The sequence below is a fragment of the Lithobates pipiens genome, unplaced genomic scaffold (assembly GCF_037356315.1).
Source record: "Lithobates pipiens isolate NorthernLeopardFrog02 unplaced genomic scaffold, aLitPip1_a1.2 Scaffold_25, whole genome shotgun sequence".
Taxonomy (NCBI): Eukaryota; Metazoa; Chordata; class Amphibia; order Anura; family Ranidae; genus Lithobates; species Lithobates pipiens.
In genome coordinates this window covers 3925846-3944454 of record NW_027507787.1, presented here as the reverse complement: position 1 = coordinate 3944454, position 18609 = coordinate 3925846, and positions in this window count along the sequence as shown.

Genomic DNA, 18609 nt, shown 5'->3' with positions numbered 1-18609 from the left:
GCATGAGAAACCTTTAGAAACCTGTGAGGTGGGCCCCAAGGTTTTGACTGCTAGGGGCCTTCACAGAGTTTAATCCATCACTGACTCAAAAGCAGACAAACACAGCCAGTAATCTTGCATTTTCAGAAAGGGTTAATATAATTCTAGGGGTCTATAATGTTGATATATATATATATATATATATATATATATTTAGATAGATAGATAGAAATTGGTAATTCGCTTGATTTATATTTTCTCTTTTCTAGATTTTTTTTTCTTCTTCTCCTCCTTCAGGATATGTGATGGTACATGTTGCTGATAAGAACCCAGGAGGCTGCTAAAAACTACTTCCTTATCAAAACCAGTCTGATCCGACCAAAGGTTGCTGAATTGTCTCTTTTTTGAGAGTTACATGATGTATACACCCATTTAACTGTTCCCTTGCTACTAAGAAGATATGGACTTTGATTGAACTAACTATACGAACACATCTATATCACGCCTAGAATACACTTTATACACACCCATATCTTAATCATATTCATACGTATAAATTGTATAACCTTTAGATGTAAGCTCAGAAACACTTTCACTCTACTTCTTGTTGAGAACTGTGTATTGTGTTTCTCCACTGCAGTGCATGGAATAAGAGCACCTACTTATCTTATATTAAGATCTGGACTCACTATCTCATCATCTGTCTTGTTTTGAGACCCCTAAATCGGATTTAACAGCTGGTGCCTGAGCATGGATTCAGAGCCGGTGGACTTCCGACCAGAGGGACAGGAAAACCCATGATGGGCAGAACCGGAGTGGTCACGGTAAGAAACTTTTATTCTTATTCTGCCTACCACGGCAAGTACCAGTCAGTGTCTGAAGTCTATTGGCTGATATCTGATGTATTAGTTTTTTTCTTTTGATGAGATGGTGACATTGGTGAGATAAAATGAATGCAAACCAGAGTAATGTTAATGCTACACAGTTTGACCCAAACAACTCCTCTACTTGACAATAATAATCATTGTTGGTAGATTGTTAATATTTTGTTTCTATGCTTGTGGTATCAATAGATTTCTGAGACTTGTGCAAAGGTTTTCTCAGAGGACTGTAGTGGTATAGTAGCCTGTGTGTGACTACGTGACAGGCCTGTGTGGTCAAGTGTAATAAGTGTCATGTGATTGTTACTGTGTGTAGCCCGAAGAAATATATATAACATTTTTGGGTGATGACCCACAAATTGTTGGAGACTCGAGAGTGAGGACTCAATGGAAACAATGGGAGCATGGTTCTCCCATGGACCTCTGCATGAAGGGAAAGGTAAAAAAATGTCACAAGTAAATTAAGTCCTCTGACTGAAATGACAGACAGATATGGACAGTGGTTAAGATATTACACCAACACTATTATATCCTGGACTAAAAATAGAGCAGATCCCATTCCAACTGAAGGAGTTTACGATGTCTCAAGTTGGGTCTCTGTGTATGTTAATTTTCATGGCAGATTGGCAGAGTTGGATAAGGGCATTAAATGTGAGCCGTATTCGATTTTTGAAAATATGCAACGTGATGAAATCTTGACTAGTCATGAACCTGATTTTTCTAACACATATCACTGATGGGCCTAGCAAAAAAGGAATTAGACCAGGCAATGCAAGTTTTATCTAAATGTTTAAGAAATGGAAAGATATGTGGACGAACTCTGTCAGAGATGGTTGAAGCTTTACATTTGTCCTGTGACAATGCAATTCCTAGACAAAGCAAGAGAGGCAAAGGTAAAGGAAAGGGGAAGAAAGCTAAGGAAGAAAGTGAGGATGAGGACAGTGATTGTGACCAAAAGGTTATAAGAGTGACAAAGACCCTTCCCCTGTCCAAAAGGCCACCCCAAGCTCATCCCACAGTATCCCCATCTCCTACAGCACCATCTTATTCAGCTCCTCTTCCTCCTCCTACAAGTTACCAGCTGCACCCTGCACCTAATTTTTCTGGGCAAGGACCTTACAAGGGGGCCATAATGGACCTATAGGTTATAACTGCCCAGGAAGAAAATTAAGCTCCTGTTTGCATAATTACTAATACAAGACAAGGACAGGATGGTGTACAACCACCAATGATTACAACAAGCGCCACAAGTTACCAGCTCTTTTCTCCAGGAGCGATGCATGCTCTTACAAGGGACATTCTATAGCCTTCTAAAGACAGAGCGGTCTTTATGCAGGAAATTAACAAATTTAAAGAAACTCATGATTTATGCTGGGCAGATATGGCTCAATTGCTGAGATTAGTCCTTGGGTCTGCTGGCTTAAACAAGGTTGCACAGAAAAGTGCAGTTGACAATGCCAATGCCACTATGTGCCCCACAGGCAGGGGAAACTTTCCATTTCAGGACAAAGATAAGACAACAGACGTACTAGAAAAGAAGTGGGCAGAATGCTGTAGAATTATTAATGAGTGGCCCTCGAAGAACAAGTCAGGTGGTTTGCTGAATGTGAGACAAGAAAAGGCTGAGGATGTTTTTGATTACTTTAAATATGTCAGAACATGGCAGAGATAGTGGGAGTGGATCTGGCTGACCGCACTAACATTACTGCCAGTGGCGTAACTAGAACCTTCAGGGCCCCGATGCAAAAAACCATGAAGGGCCCCCCTGAACCCCAGCCAGGGCCCTTCCCTCCGAGTCCGGTGGTGGAACTCCAGGGCGTGGTCACAGGTATGACCTTTGTGAGCCCTGTAGTTCCACCACTGGCATCAGTAGTTTTTTTTATTATCATTTTTTTAATTTTTAGGTGCCCCATTGGGGGACTGTCCCTAGGCAGGATGGGGTCCCTGTCCCCAGAAGATATGAGGTCCTTTTCTCCAGGGCAGATGAAGTTACTGCCCCCAGGTGAGAAGGGGTCCCTGTCCCCACGCAAGAAGGGGTCCCTGTCCCCAGGGGGAGATGGAGGGGCTAAGTAATGGTGTGTGGGGGATGGGGTCCTCTCATTCACCATGACCAAGCTGCAGGCCGCGCACTCATCCATGCTGGCCTGGGCTCCATCCAGTGTGCTGGACTGGTGATCAGCATATCTCCCAGAAAGACCTTTCATCATCTGTGTATGACGGGGAGGAGGGGGGCTGGCAGACAAGCCTGCAGTGTCCTCTGGGGAGCCGAATCTCATAGGGCTGCACTGCATCTGTGTGCTTAAAATTTGTTTACCCGGGAGAAGTATGCAGTGCAGTGTGGGCCGGGGGGGCGGGACTCTGGCTGGGGAGAACAGACATCAGACTGAGCGGCAATGCATGGAGCAGGAGAGGGGTATTCTGAGGAGCCAGCCGAGGACACAGGTCATGCGGGGAATGCACAACTAAAGAGCAGCCAGTGCGATAGTCGAACATGGAGCTCTGCTAGTCACCCTCCACCTCCAGCCACCCGTGTGCATGGTGCACTGGTACCCCTAGCTGCCTATGCTGCTGCCGGCCATATGTAGAGGGGGCTGCATGGGCCCCCTGCAGCACAGGGCCCAGTTGCGGTCGCGACTGCTGCACCCCCTATAGTTACGCCCCTGGTTACTGCCATAGATTGTAAGAATGCTGTTGTGATGGGACTCAGAGAAGCAATAAGGAAGTAGTTGATGGCCACGAAACCAGAATGGAAAGGTTTTGAATGGGCTTTGCTGAGAGAAGTGTGCAGTAGCACTGGGGCTCAGGAAGAAGAAAGTAAAGAGAAAAGGCTAAATGCTTTTGTAGCCCAAAATTATAGTCTCAAAAAGAAACCAGGAGATGCCACAATTGTGGCAGAACTGGCCATCTTGCCAGAAAATGCAGATTGCCTGACAGACGTAACCAGAAGAAAGAGGGAGATGACTAGTAAAGCAACATGAAAATGACTAGCAAAGCAACATGAAACTTCTGAGCACACAGAAGTTAATTTTTGCATCTCTGAGAAGGATGGTAAAGACTAGGGTTGAGCAAACCCAAACTGTAAAGTTGGGTTTTTGGGTCCCGGACCCGAACCCAAACCCGAACAATTTACTGTATGTTTGGGTTCGGGTTCTGTGTTCGGTAATGTAATGGTGCTTTTTTAACAGTTGCAGGGCAGCCAATTAACATTAATTTAACTTGTGTGCCCTTAGAAGCCATCACAGCCATGCCTACTAATGGCATGGCTGTGATTGGCTAGTGCAGCATGTGACCCAGCCTCTATATAAGCTAGAGGCACACAGCACAGCACGTCACTCTGCTTTAGAGTGTAGGGAAAGAATGCTGCTGCTGCTTTGAGGAAGAGAATTAGATAGGAGTCCTGCTTTAGAAATCTAATTACTCAGCGATCTACCTTGATTTTCTTGTGTGGGTGCAGTGCACAGTCTTTTTACACTGCCCTGAGCCCAGTGCCAGAGAAAAGATAGATAGTGTAGGGAAAGGTTGCTGCTGCTGTTTTGAGGGAGAGAATTAGATAGGAGTCCTGCTTCAGAAATCAAATTACTCAACTATCTTCCTTGATTTAGTTGTGTGGGTGCAGTGCACAATCTTTTTACACTGCCCTGAGCCCAGTGCCAGAGAAAATATAACTTTTATTCGTCTGTTAGTTAGGTTGGCGTTGGCAGGCATTTTATGCAAGCTCAGTGCACCAGCACTGCATATGTTACTGTGAGATACACCCTTTAGATACTGTTGCTCTATTCTGCTATTCTAAAATCACCCATTTAGGGCAACAAAAAATTGGATTTTTATATACAGCTTACCTGTAAAATCATTTTCTTGAGAGTACATCACGGGACACAGGAGCTTCATTACATAGTGGGTTATATAGGCACCTCTGGTGATTGGACACTGGTTAACCCCAATTAAGGAGAATTCCTCCCCTATATAACCCCTCCCATATGGGAGGCACTTCAGTTTTGTAGCAAAGCAATAAGAAACCACGTAAAACCCAAGAGGGGCGGGAGCCCTGTGTCCCGTGATGTACTCTCAAGAAAAGGATTTTACAGGTAAGCTGTATATAAAAATCCCATTTTCTTGATCATACATCACGGGACACAGGAGCTTCATTACATAGTGGGATGTCCCAAAGCAATGCTCAGATTGAGGGGAGGGAGACACAGATCATAATTATAGACCGCCAGGGACCCGAGGACCTAAACTGCAGCCTGCAGTACACTGCGCCCGAAGGCGATATGCTCTTGCCCTCTGACATCCACCTGATAGAATCTGGTGAATGTGTGGACTGATGACCAAGTTGCAGCCTTACAGATCTGAGCCAGGGAGGCCTGCTGATGCACTGCCCAAGAAGCACTTACAGCCCTAGTAGAGTGCGCTTTCACTGGAAAAGGAGGGATTTTCCCTTTAACACTATAGGCCTGAGAAAGAATCTGTCTAATCCACCTTGAGAGAGTGGATTTTGACGCCGCCTGGCCCTTCCTAGGGCCTTCCGGCAAAATAAACAAGCAATCAGTTTTCCTTATCCGAGCAGTTGCTTGAAGATATATACTGATTGCCCTAACCACATCGAAAGTGTGCAAAGATTCTTCTTCTGCGGACTGTGGGTCCGGAAAAAAGGATGGTAGGATTACGTATTGATTCAAATGGAATCCCGAAACCACCTTAGGTAGAAAGGACCTGTTGGGACGCATGACCACCCGGTCCTTATGAATAATTAGATACTGCTCCTTTCTGGAAAGAGCTGCTAGCTCTGATACTCTTCTAGCCGTGGATATGGCTACCAAGAAAACCGAATTTTTTAGTCAGGAGAACTAATGAAGCCAGATGCAAAGGTTCAAATGGTTGCCCCTGCAAAGCCGAGAGAACCAAATTCAGATCCCATGGGCATAGCGGAGGTTTGACTGGCGGTCTTATCCGCATGGCCCCCTGGATGAAAGCCCGCACCAGGGAATGCGATGCAAGTGGCTTCTGAAAAAACACTGACAGGGCCGAAATCTGCACCTTGATAGTGCTTATGGCCAAATTCATTTCTAGGCCTGACTGGAGAAAGGCCAAGATCCTGCTAATGACATACTTTCTAGGATGCCATTTCCTGAGTTCACACCAGGAAACATATGCCCTCCAGATTTTGTAATAAATAAGCCTGGAGGCTGGCTTTCTGGCATTGACCAAAGTAGAAAGGACTGGCCCCGAAAGGCCACGGTCTCTCAGAATGTGGGTCTCAGCAGCCAAACCGTCAAATTTAGACTGTGTAAAGCAGGATGGTAAATTGGACCCTGTGAGAGTAGATCTGGCCGGAGAGGGAGGATCCATGGCCTGCCTACTGCCAACTTCATGATCTCTGCGTACCACGGTCGCCTGGACCAAGCCGGGGCCACTAAAAGGACCGATTTTGTCTCCCTCTTGACTCTTCCCAGGAACCGAGACAGAAGCGGGCTCGGGGGGAAGGCATAGATCAGATTGTACTGATCCCAGGGAACTGTCAGAGCAACTGACCCCTGAGCAAGTGCATCTCTTGTCCTTGACACAAAATTGTCCAGTTTCCTGTTGAACCTGGATGCAAACAGATCTACGCCTGGAGTACCCCACCTGTGATATATGTTCCGAAACACGTCGGGGTGCAGAGCCCATTCTCCAGGGCACAACAGCTGGCGGCTCAGAAAATCCGCCTGCCAATTTTCCACTCCTGGAATGAAGACTGCAGAAAGACACGGAACATGCTTTTCTGCCCAGACAAGTATGCGATTCACCTCTTTTTGCGCAACCAGACTCCTGGTACCACCCTGGTGATTGATATAAGCCACTGCTGTGGCATTGTCGGACTGAACCCGAACAGGGAGACCTCGTAGTCTGTAAGGGTCCTTTCACATGGGGCGGATCAGTGCTGATCCACCCCATGGATATCCGTTTGCTCAGCGGGGATCACTCCGTCGTTCCCCGCTGAGCAGGGAGATGACAGGTCGGTCTCTGCACACTGCGCAGGGACAGACCTGTCACAGCGCCGCTCTCCCCTATGGGAGATCGGATGACGACGGGCCGCAGTGCCCATCGTCACCCGATCCGATCCGCAGACTGATGGAAAAATAGCTTTTTCCTCCGTCACACTTTTTCGGATCGGAGCGGGTCGGATGTCAGCGGACATGTCACCGCTGACATCCGACGCTCCATAGAGGTCTATGGAGCATCCGTTCAGGTCCGCCTGAAAAACTGACAGGCGGGCCTGAACGAATCGTCAGTGTGAAAGGGGCCTAAGACCACTTTATGAGAGCCATATAAACTGCCCTGATCTCCAAGACATTTATGGGCAATAGCCTCTCGATCGCAGACCATTTCCCCTGCGAGCACGTCTCCTCCAACACTGCTCCCCAGCCTGTCAGGCTGGCATCTGTCGTGATAATCTTCCATGGAAGAGGAAGAAAAGTTTTGCCCTTCAACAAATTCTTGGTTTGTAACCACCAGACGAGACTCTTGCGTGTCCCTGGGGATAGACGCATAGGAAGACCCAAGGATTGGGGCTTCCTGTTCCAAGCCGCAAGGATGCATCTTTGCAGAGGCCTTGAGTGGAACTGGGCAAATGGGACGGCCTCGAAGGAGGTGACCATTTTCCCTAACAGTCTCATGCACAATCGAATGGGGGATGATCTCCTGCCCAGAATTAGGCGCACCAGATCCCCAATGGCCAAGGCTTTTGGCCTTGGAAGAAACACCTTGCCCTGAGCGGTGTTGATGATCATACCCAGGTATTCCAACCTGGTGGCAGGCTGTAGGGATGACTTTTCTAGGTTTATAATCCAACCTAGGCGTTCCAGGTGTTCTAGTGTTCTGGTAACGCTGTGGTTCAGGAACGCTACTGTTTTCTCCATGAGAAGTAAATCGTCTAGATAAGCCATGACGGCTATACCCTGAGCTCTTAGGTTTGCCAAGAGAGGGTCCAGAATCTTTGTGAAGACTCGAGGGGCCGTAGCAAGCCCGAACGGCAAGGCCACAAATTGAAAATGGCGCCGCTCTACCGCGAACCTTAGAAATTTTTGGTGTGCGGGAAAAATTGGCACATGGAGATATGCATCCTTGATGTCTATTGATGCCATAAACTCTCCCCCTTGTAGGGAGGAGACCACAGTGCGTATTGACTGCATTCGGAAGGACCGGATGCGTAAAAACTGGTTCAGATAATTCAGATCTAGGATAGGTCTGACGCTTCCATTTGGCTTCGGAATGGTGAAGAGTTTCGAGTAAAACCCTGAACCATGTTCTTTTGGGTCCACTTCTACTATCACCCCCTGGGATAGTAAGTGATCTAAGGCCAGAAATAGCGGTTTTTGCTTTACTGGATCCCTGGGGATCCTTGACCTTAGGAAACGAGAAGGTGGAATCACCTGAAACTCTAGCCTGTAGCCCAGAGATACCGAAGAGATCACCCACTTGTCCCAGATCTCTTCCCGCCAGGCTCCTGCAAACTGCAGGAGCCTTCCCCCCACTCGGCCGAGCGGGGGCGCCCCTTCACAAGGAAGCTTTTGGGCTCTGTTTGGCAGGCTTTCGCCCCCAAGTCTTTTTCTGCCCCTGGGCTCGGCCCTGAGCCTTTCCTGTAGAGGAGGGTTGAGAAGGCCGTCGCCACTGCTTAGAGCTTGATGCTCCGGGAGAGAGAGCACGCCTAAATGAAGGACGCTTGCTCCTTTTGACTGGAAGGAGAGTAGATTTACCTCCTGAGATTTTTTGGACAAATTTATCTAATTCTTCTCCAAACAAACGTTAGCCTTTGAACGGGAACCCAATCAAATGCTTCTTGCATGACAGCTCAGCTGCCCAATTCTTTAGCCATAGGGCCCTTTGCATGTGTACCAACATGAGAGACAAACGTGATGCTTGTTGGACAGAATCGAAAATCGCATCAATCATGAAACACAGAATATGAGGCATTTCTGCATAATTCTCTACTTCCTCACTGGGAAGGAGCCCAAGCATCTGCTTAACCTGTTCCTTGAGGAACTGACACAACCCCACGGCTGCGATTGTAGGTTGCACTACAGCGCCAGTCATGGAAAAGGAGGCTTTTAATAAGGTTTCCAGCTTCTTATCAGTTGGATCTTTAAATACCTGCACATTATCCAAGGGACAAGTCAGGTTTTTATTCACGCAGGAAACAGCCGCATCAACAGATGGGACCCCCCACTTCTTGGTGAAACTTTCCTCCAGAGGATAATGCATAGAAAACCTTTTAGGAGGAGCAAACAGTTTATCGGGATGTCCCCAATCCTCATACAACAATTCATCCATTAAGGGATGAATTGGGAAGGAATAGGCAGTCTGTGGGGCTTTCCTGACTCCCAGGGAAGAAACAGAGGATGTAGCGACTTCAGCAGCAGGCATTCTGAATGTGGTATGCACCAATTCAGTATAATACCGCACCTGTTTTCTGAGAGCCTGGGAGGAGGGGACTCTCTCCTCTTCCTCTGATTCATCCGACTGCTCATGATCCCTGTCCCAAGATAGGGATCTCTCCTCATTGTCAGAAGAATCATCTGAGAGAGGAAATTCAGCAGAGGGAGGGGATCTACCCCTTTTCCTGCTATCTTTCAGGGAAGCAGAAATAAAATTCATTATTCTCGGACTGGGACATTAGGAGAGGCTGCAAAACCTGACAGGGGCACTGACTCGTCATGAGAGGCTGGCTCCAGTCTTGCAGGGGGGGATGGTAACTTACAGGCACTTTTAGAACCCCTGGACCTAGGCGGTGATTTACCAGTGCTCTTGTTACCTCCCCTTGAGACCCTCTTACGAGGAGACATAGTCCTAAGCTACAAAACAGAGGTACTAGTACAAAGTGCAATCACTGTTGTGCTTAAAGTCTCACAATAAATATATGTGCTTAAACTGCACAACCTGATGCTGAGTAGGTGTCTAAGGTTTGCCTGGATCCAATCCCCTGGGATGCTTACTGCCCACAGATCCTGTGTCTCCACTTACAGCCCCCTGACGCTCTGGGCTTTTTAAAACTGCCGCCTGGTGCCTGCGCAGTACAGCGCCGTGCACACTGACGTGCACGGCTCACAACCACACTCCCCCCTCCTCCATTAGGCCGGGAACGCACCCGCGTGCACGAGGACCGCGGAGTCCAGAGGGGGAAAGGAAAACTCTATTGGAGTTGCGTGGGATCCCCAGACTACGTGGGACCCCTGTATTACCTTTATTGTGGCAGGGACTGCAGTGGAGACGTGAGACAGCTGGAGAACCAGGCTTCACTGAGCGTGTGTACTGAAAGGCATGTAAGTATGCATCAGGCTGCTCTTACTCCCTCTAGTGGTGGAAACCAGGTAAGACATACAACTACTCAAAATAAAGAAATCTATCATATAATTATATATATATGATTAACTTCCCTTACCTGTCCCAGCCAACCTTCAGGTTTATCTGGGGCTCTTTCTCGGAAGAGCCTCCTACCTGGACCATGTAAAAGACTCTGCCAGAAACTTTTGTGCGCTCTGTGTAAACAGTACACCAAGTCTGGTTTTCCCAGAGCCCAGTCTTCCAATAGGAGAGGACTTACAGGCCAAACCTCGTTTCTTCAGCTGACGAGGCCCGGGTACCATACCATCTTGGGAGTCAAATATCGGCCCGAGATATGGATCCGGTTTGTTGTAGCCCTTAGGCCCCCTGCAGGGTCCTGCACAGAGCTAAAGTTTTACGTGACCAACCACCATAGACACTGGTGAAAAAACTGAGGTGCTTCCCATATGGGAGGGGTTATATAGGGGAGGAATTCTCCTTAATTGGGGTTAACCAGTGTCCAATCACCAGAGGTGCCTATATAACCCACTATTTAATGAAGCTCCTGTGTCCCGTGATGTATGACCAAGAAATATATTTTTCAGTGTTACCTGCATATCTGTATGTGTGAGATACACACTTTAGATACTGTTGTTTTATTCTGCTATTCCCCCCAAAAAAAATTAGGGCAAAATTATTTTTTATTTACATTATTTACATTTTCTTCATATCTGTACATGTGAGATACACCATTTAGATACTGATGCTCTATTCTGCTACTCTAAAAACACCCATTTAGGGCCTAAAAATATATTTTGCAGTGTTTCCTGCATATCTGTACGCGTGAGATACACACTTTAGATACTATTCTTCTATTCTCTTATTCCAAAAAAAGAATTTAGGGCAAAAATATTTTTTTTGAATAGCATTCACTTCATATCTTTACGTGTGAGAAACACCATTTAGATGCGGTTGCTCTATTCTGCTATTCTAAAAACATCCATTTAGGGCAAAAAATATATATTTTGCAATGTCTCTTTCATATCTGTACGTGTGAGATACACACTTTAGATACTGTTGTTTTATTCTGCTATTCCAAAAAAAAAGAATGTAGGGCAAAATAATTTTTTTTGAATAGCATTTACTTCATATCTGTACGTGTGAGATACACCCTTTAGATACTGTTCTTCTATTCTGCTATTCAAAAAACACCCATTTAGGGCAAGATCCTAAATTTGAGAAATATGAGGAGAACGTCAAATAAGGGACGTGGCCTTGGTCGTGGCGCTGCTGGTGGAGCTCCTGTTACAGGGAGAGGACGTGGTCGATCTGTGCTAGCTACACGCACAAGCGAAACACCTTCCTCAGGTGCGAGTAGGCAACAGAGCCTGCAATGTTATTTGGTCGGGCCTAGTGCGGCTCTACGAATGTTGAAGCCAGGACAAGTACAGGCGATAGTAGATTGGGTTGCTGTCAGTGCCTCCAGTTCCTTCACATTGTCTCCCACCCAGTCTACTGCTGAAAGATCAGAGTTGGCACCTGCAGCTGATGTCCATCAGTCTTTAACCTCACCCCCTTGCAAATCAGCCAACCAGCATTGAGGCGATTGAGTTTGCATTGTGCGCTATACAAGCATTTCATTCATTCATTCATTCAAGCAGTCTGAGCCCCAAATCATGCAGCAGTCTCTTCTGCTTTTTGATGACTTTGTTAGCAGGGTTTCCCAGGGCCATCCACCTAGCCCTGCCCCAGAAGTGGAAGAGATTGAGTGCACTGATGCCCAACCACTTATGTTTGAAGATGAGTACTTGGGAGGACCATCGCAGCATGTCTCGGATGATGACGAAACACAGGTGCCAACTGCTGCTGCGGCGGTGGCCGCACAGAGCCACAAGCACAGCAGAAGAGGGAGCAGGGTGCAAACACTGGAGCGGAAGAGGAAGTACCACCTCCCTACGCACCTATGATCCCTGGCCCTGAATGCCAGCATTTCAAAATTCCTGGCCTTTGAAATGCTGTCATTCCGTCTGGTGGAGACGCAGTTTTAAAAGCCTGATGACATTGGTTGTCCCACAGTACGTTGTGCCCAGCCACCACTACTTTTCAGGCGAGCCATCCCTTCCCTGCACAACCAAGTGGGGGACAAAATCAGGTGTGCACTGCACAATGCCATCTGTGGCAAGGTCCACCTAACTACGGATACGTGGACCAGTAAGCATGGTCAGGGAAGTTATATCTCCCTAGCAGCACACTGGGTAAATGCAGTGGCAGCTGGGCCTGACGCAGATACAGTAGCAGTTTGGCGCATGTCCTTCCACCACCAAGGATTGCTGGGGGTAAACGAAAGCAGGCAGTTTTAAAACACCTCGCAGGAGTTGTGGCAGGACATGGAACAACAGATCGACGAGTGGTTGGTGGCAGTGAGCCTCAAGCCCGGCCTGGTGGTGTGCGATAATGGGCAAAATCTCATAGCAGCTCTGGGCCTATCCGGTTTGACGCACATCCCTTGCCTGGGGCATGTGCTGAACTTGGTGGTCCAGAGGTTCCTTAAAAGTTACCCCCATATGCCAGAACTGCTGCAGAAAGTGCGGGCCGTCTGTGCGCACTTTCGGCGTTCTCATGCTGCTGCTGCTCACCTGTCAGCGCTGCAGTGTAACTTTGGCCTTCCCGCTCACCGCTTCATATGTGACGTGCTCCACAAGGTGGAACTCCACCTTGCACTTGCTGACCAGACTGTGCGAGCAGCAGGCGATTGTGGAGTTTCAGCTGCAGCATGCACGCGTGAGTCGCTCTGCGGAACACCACTTCACCACCAATAACTGGGCCTCCATGCGAGACCTGTGTGCCTTGTTGCGCTGTTTTGAGTACTCCACCAACATGGCCAGTGCCGATGACGACCATTCTCAGCGTAACTATCCCAGTTCTAAGCCTCCTTGAAAAAACGCTTCAGGCAATGATGGAAGAGGATGTGGCACAGGAGGAGGAGGAAGAGGGATCATTTCAAAGCCTTTCAGGGCAGTCATTCACAACTGGCTCCAAGGGTGGTTCCTGCACCAACAAACATCAGGTACACAATTGTCCAACAAGGGTACAGTTCTGGAGGATGACAAGGTGGAGGATGAGGGGGGAGGAGATAGAGGAGGAGGAACCATGTTCACAGCAGGGTGGCACCCAGTCCAGCTCATGGCCATCACTGGTGCGTGGCTGGGCGGATACAGAGGACACAGACGATACACCTCCCAAGGAGGACAGCTTTTCGTTGCCTCTGGGCAGCCTGGCACACATGAGCGATTACATGCTGCAGTGTCTCCGCTACGACCGCCGAGTTGCCCACATTCTAACTGGTGCTGATTACTGGGTGGCCACGCTGCTGGATCCCTGTTACAAGGACAACATACCATCCTTAATTCCCTCACTGGAGCGTGATTGCAAGATGCACGAGTACAAGAGCGCGGGTAGACGCGCTGCTGGTGGCATTCCCACCTGACAGCTGGGGCACAGTGGAAGCACAAGGTGAAGGCAGAGGAGGAGGAAGAGGTCGCCAACGCAGCCAGGGCACCTCCAGCACCTCAGAAGGCAGGGTTAGCATTGCTGAAATGTGGGAAAGCTTTGTCAGCACGCCACAAGAACCAGCACCACCAGCTGATATGGAACGTGTTAGCAGGAGGCAGCATTTCACCAACATGGTGAATGACGGGTCTGCCCCTTCAACTTCTGAGTCTCCAAATTTGGCACATGGCCTGAGCTTGCCCTTTACGCCTTGGAGGTGCTGGCATGCCCTGCAGCCAGTGTATTATCTGAACGTGTATTTAGCACGGCAGGGGGCGTTATCACAGACAAGCGCAGCCGCCTGTCCAGAGCCAATGTGGACAAGCTCACGTTCATTAAAATGAACCAGGCATGGATCCCACAGGACTTGTCCGTACCTTGTGCAGAATAGACATGTATACCGGCCTTACCCAGCCATTGTTGTATTTTTGATCTTTCTCACTCTTTTGGGGTGTACCCTAATTTAAAAAAAATTAAAATAAAAAACAAAAACCATTGTTGGCTACCTCGTCCTCTTCCACCGCCACTTCCACCTACACTGCCACATCCACTGCCATCTCAACCTCCTACTCCATATGGACCTCGTCCTACTAGGTCAAGATTATTATTTTTTATTATTTTTTATTTCAAAATATTTTATTTTGTATCACAACAAGAATAATGCATTTGAAAGTGACATTCAGAATATCGATTCAGTCAAAACATAGAAAGGTTAATGGCAGCGCAACAAGATGAATCGAGTGTAACACGTCAGATAGAAAATGTAAAATCTTTTTAGACAGACATGGTAGTGAGTGAAGGGTTGGTATTCCTGTTAATGGTCTGAGGTGTACCTCCTCCCTGGACACCCCCAATGGGAGCTAGCTGTGCCCGAGAGGAGGAACTTAACCACTGACCCCTAGGTGTGACTGTAAGGAGAGGGACGGAAATGATCATGTGTCTTTTTATCTAAGATAGGAATCCATGATTAGGCATTGTCACGAATCACACCCGCCCACGGCAACTAGCCAACCAAGACGTGTGTACCGCGCCAGGGGTATATGAGGAACTAAGGGAATAAGGGGGAACTTATACTGAGCATGTAAGACTGGCTGTGGTACTTTCTCTGCCTGCACTACCTTTGGCCACCACTAGAGGGAGACTCCACTTCAATCCAGCTGGCTGACCACACATAGGCAGATACGAATCTTACATACAATCTGGTGCACTCTAAGGGTTGGGGAGCAGTCTAGCAATTACTACACACTTCTAGGGTTCCTCTAGCTATCCTGCAAGCTTAAACCCCGGTGTTAATCACTCTTCCCACTGTCCCCACACCCACACACCAGACACACAATAAACGATAGCCTGCCACCACCCAACAGTTTGTCCGCAGACTGGTCTGCTGAGCCACCACACACACAGATCTCTGTCTGTAAGATCTGTTAGCTTACAATCTGCATGCAATCTGCCAACACACAGTGCAATTGCATTCCGATTTGTGCGTAACTTAGACCGAGTACTTAGGCACTAAAATACAACAGAGATATGAGTCCTAGTTTAGTACACAGAAGTCATTTATTAATTTTATCATTTAATATCCCGAAAGTGGGCAGTGCATATAAGATATACAAAGAAAAAGGAGTTACTAAAAAAGATACAAAAAATACAGAAAGACACACAATTGGCAATTTGCTATGAAAATAAAAAGGAATAAAAACAGAAATAAACTTTACCGAAGTCTATCCATGGATTCCACACATGCTAAAAATACAGAGTTACATGTCCACGTAACTCATCACGTGTACGATCAAAAGGAATTATTTTCATCTCTCTGTCACTAATATTTTAGCTTGTATGAGAGATAAAATAGGTTTCTTAGATCTGTTGATATTAATCAAAGTTTGCAGACCAGCCCGGTCTTGTGATTGCCCCCTGCAGATCTGTATAGCCAAAATGACTAGCAGTTTTCTTTGAGGCCTCAGGAAAGTGGCAATCTATGTTTACTCTAATGGGAACTTTTATTGGCATCTAGGTGTCACTTCGATCCTAGAAAACTGGCTCTGCTCTTTTCAAATGCTAATGAAAGAACATATGTGCATGACTGACATAGAATACTATATTTTTAATAACCCAGAATTAAACTACATTTACAATAAGGCCGCGTACACACGCGTGGACTGTTCGCCCAACTTTGTCCGTCCAACAGTTTCGGCAAACAGTCCGCTCAAACTTAGCATGGACGGACATGGCCACACACGACGGATGAACAGTTTGCTGAAACCGTGCGCGATGACGTGAACGGCACGTACGACGGGACGAAAAATACGACGTCCTATACACTGCAATGCAACCTTCCGACGTGGAAATCCTTTCTGAGCATGCGCGAGACTTAGTTGGCCGAACAAGCCTACACACGAGCGAACAGTCCGCTGAAACCTTGTTTCAGCGGACAGTTTTTCGGAATTTCCGTAAGACCTTGTTCGTCCAACTGTCCGCTGAAACTGTCCGCTGAAGCCCCACACACGAGCGGACTGTCCGCCCAAACACTGTTCAGCGGACAAGGTTGGGCGAACAGTCCGCGCGTGTGTACGCGGCCTTACACTACTTCTACAGATCACATCACATCTTGCTAAGGCAAAACTATCCTACACTTACATTTTCGTTACAGGCATCAGTGTTTGTCGTCTGCAAGCAGGCCACATTTGTGAACCTGAGAGCCACATTGATGCCTTGTATGTTGGGGTCCCAGCGAATGGAGATGGCGAGTGTCTCAATTGCTATTGCAAAGATTAGCGGAGATAAAGGACAGCCTTGTCTGGTGCCTTTGGATATATGTATTGGCTTGGAGTAATGGCCTTGAAGCCTAATATAGGCTTTGAATAAAGAGCTCGGATCAGGCCCATAAACTTGTCGCCAAAGCCCCAATGTTCAAGGATTGTAAAGATGTATGGCCAGGAGACCGAATCAAAGACCTTTTGAAGGTCCAGTGATAAAAGCATGCCTGATTGTTTTGGACCTCCTGGCCAGTTTGTCTGGAGGATGGCGACTATGTCTATGGGTCTTCTGATCTGATCAGGGCCCTGTCTGCCTGGGATGAACTCCACTTGATCCTTATGAACATATCGGTTAATGAAGGAAGCTAGACGATTTGCAAGGAGTTTGGTAAGGATTTTTAAGTCGCTATTGATGAGGGAGATGGGTCTATAATTACTGACTTCTGGGTTTTTATCCGGTTTTGGTATTAGTGCAATGTAGGCTGTGTTTAGGTGAGGATCAAGTGAGGTTCTCTGTGTCTTTGCGTTAAAAAATTGTGTCAAATGTGGAGTCAGGGTGGTGGTAAATGTCTTGTAATAGGGTTTAGGGAGACCATTGGGGCCTGGAGCAGAACCTGATTTGAGGTTCTTAATGACTTCCTGTACCTCTTCTTCTGAGAAGGGGGCCTCCAGCATATTATTTTTTATTTGTATGTATTTTATCTTCTTTTAAGTTATTTCCCTATCCACATTTGTTTACAGAGCACTTCTTATGCTCTTAATAACATTTTGCTGCCATTTGCAGCCCTCTAGCCCTTTTCATTACTTTTTTAGAGCCATTTTAGTCCTCAAAAGTTCGGGTCCCCATTGACTTCAATGGGGTTCGAGGTCAAGTTTGGGTCCAGAACTCAAACTTTTTTGCGAAGTTTGGCCGAACCCATCAAACCAAAACATCCAGGTGTCCGCTCAACCCTAGTGCTAGGGCATGGGAAACTCAAAAACAATTGGAAAATTACTATAATGCCGCGTACACACGATCTGAATTTTTGTCGGAAACTATGACGGTTTTTCCGACAGGATTCCACTCAACCTTGTCTTGCATACACACGGTCACACCAAATTCCGACTGTCAAGAACACGGTGACATACAACACATACGGTAGACTATAAAGAGGAAGTTCAATAGCCAGAGCACAACCCTTTGGGCTCCTTCTGCCAATCTCATGTTTATCTCATGTTAGTCGAAGTTTGGTGAGAGACGATTCACGCTTTTCAGATTCATGTTTTTCAGATTGTTTTACTGCTGTTCAGTTTGTGCTTGTGGGTTTGTATCTGGTTTTCAGTGCGTGTAGTCAGTTCATATCTGTTTTTCAGTGCGTTCTTGTCCACTCGTTTCTAATTTTCAGCTCACTCTTTACAGGCCTTGCTGTTCTTCAATGTGTTATATTAGTTAGTTCTGACCATCCGACCGTTTTGAAACCATGTTGCAGTTACGTACTCGTCAAAGAGTTCGTGCTGTTTGGGGGCTTGGTGTTGGGGTTCTTACTTTGACCCAAGCCCAGTCCATGAACAGGATGGGGAGGAGTTCATGGACCAAGAATTGGTTGCTCCAGATGACCAATTCTCTCATATGCCTTTTCTGCATGAGATCCAGGAGAATAACCCTGATGATTTCAGGAATTTTCTCCAGATGACGGACCCCATTTTTTTACCATCTGTTGACTTTGCTGACCCCTTATATTACACCTACATGCGGCAAGCCATCACTCCCAAGCAGAGGCTAGTCGCCACGTTGCGGTACTTGGTGACAGGGAGAAGTCTGCAGGACCTCAAGTTCTCGACAGGCATCTTCCCCCAGGCTCTGGGGATTATTATTTCAGAGACCTGTTCTGCCATCATTCAGGTCCTGCAGAAGGACTATATTAGGGTAAATTTTATCCTTTAACATCACATTCTATGTATTTAATGTTTGCTAATGTATTGTATTTCTTTCATCATTCCCTAAATACCATGATTGTAATATGCTGTGAATGTCCTCTTTGTCTTCATGCATGCTGTAATATTTTAATGCTCTTTTTTGTCTTTCATGCATATTGGCCTTCACTAACCTCCCCAGCATGCTATCCTGGGCCCATACACACCTATAGCCTAGTCACTTAACAATG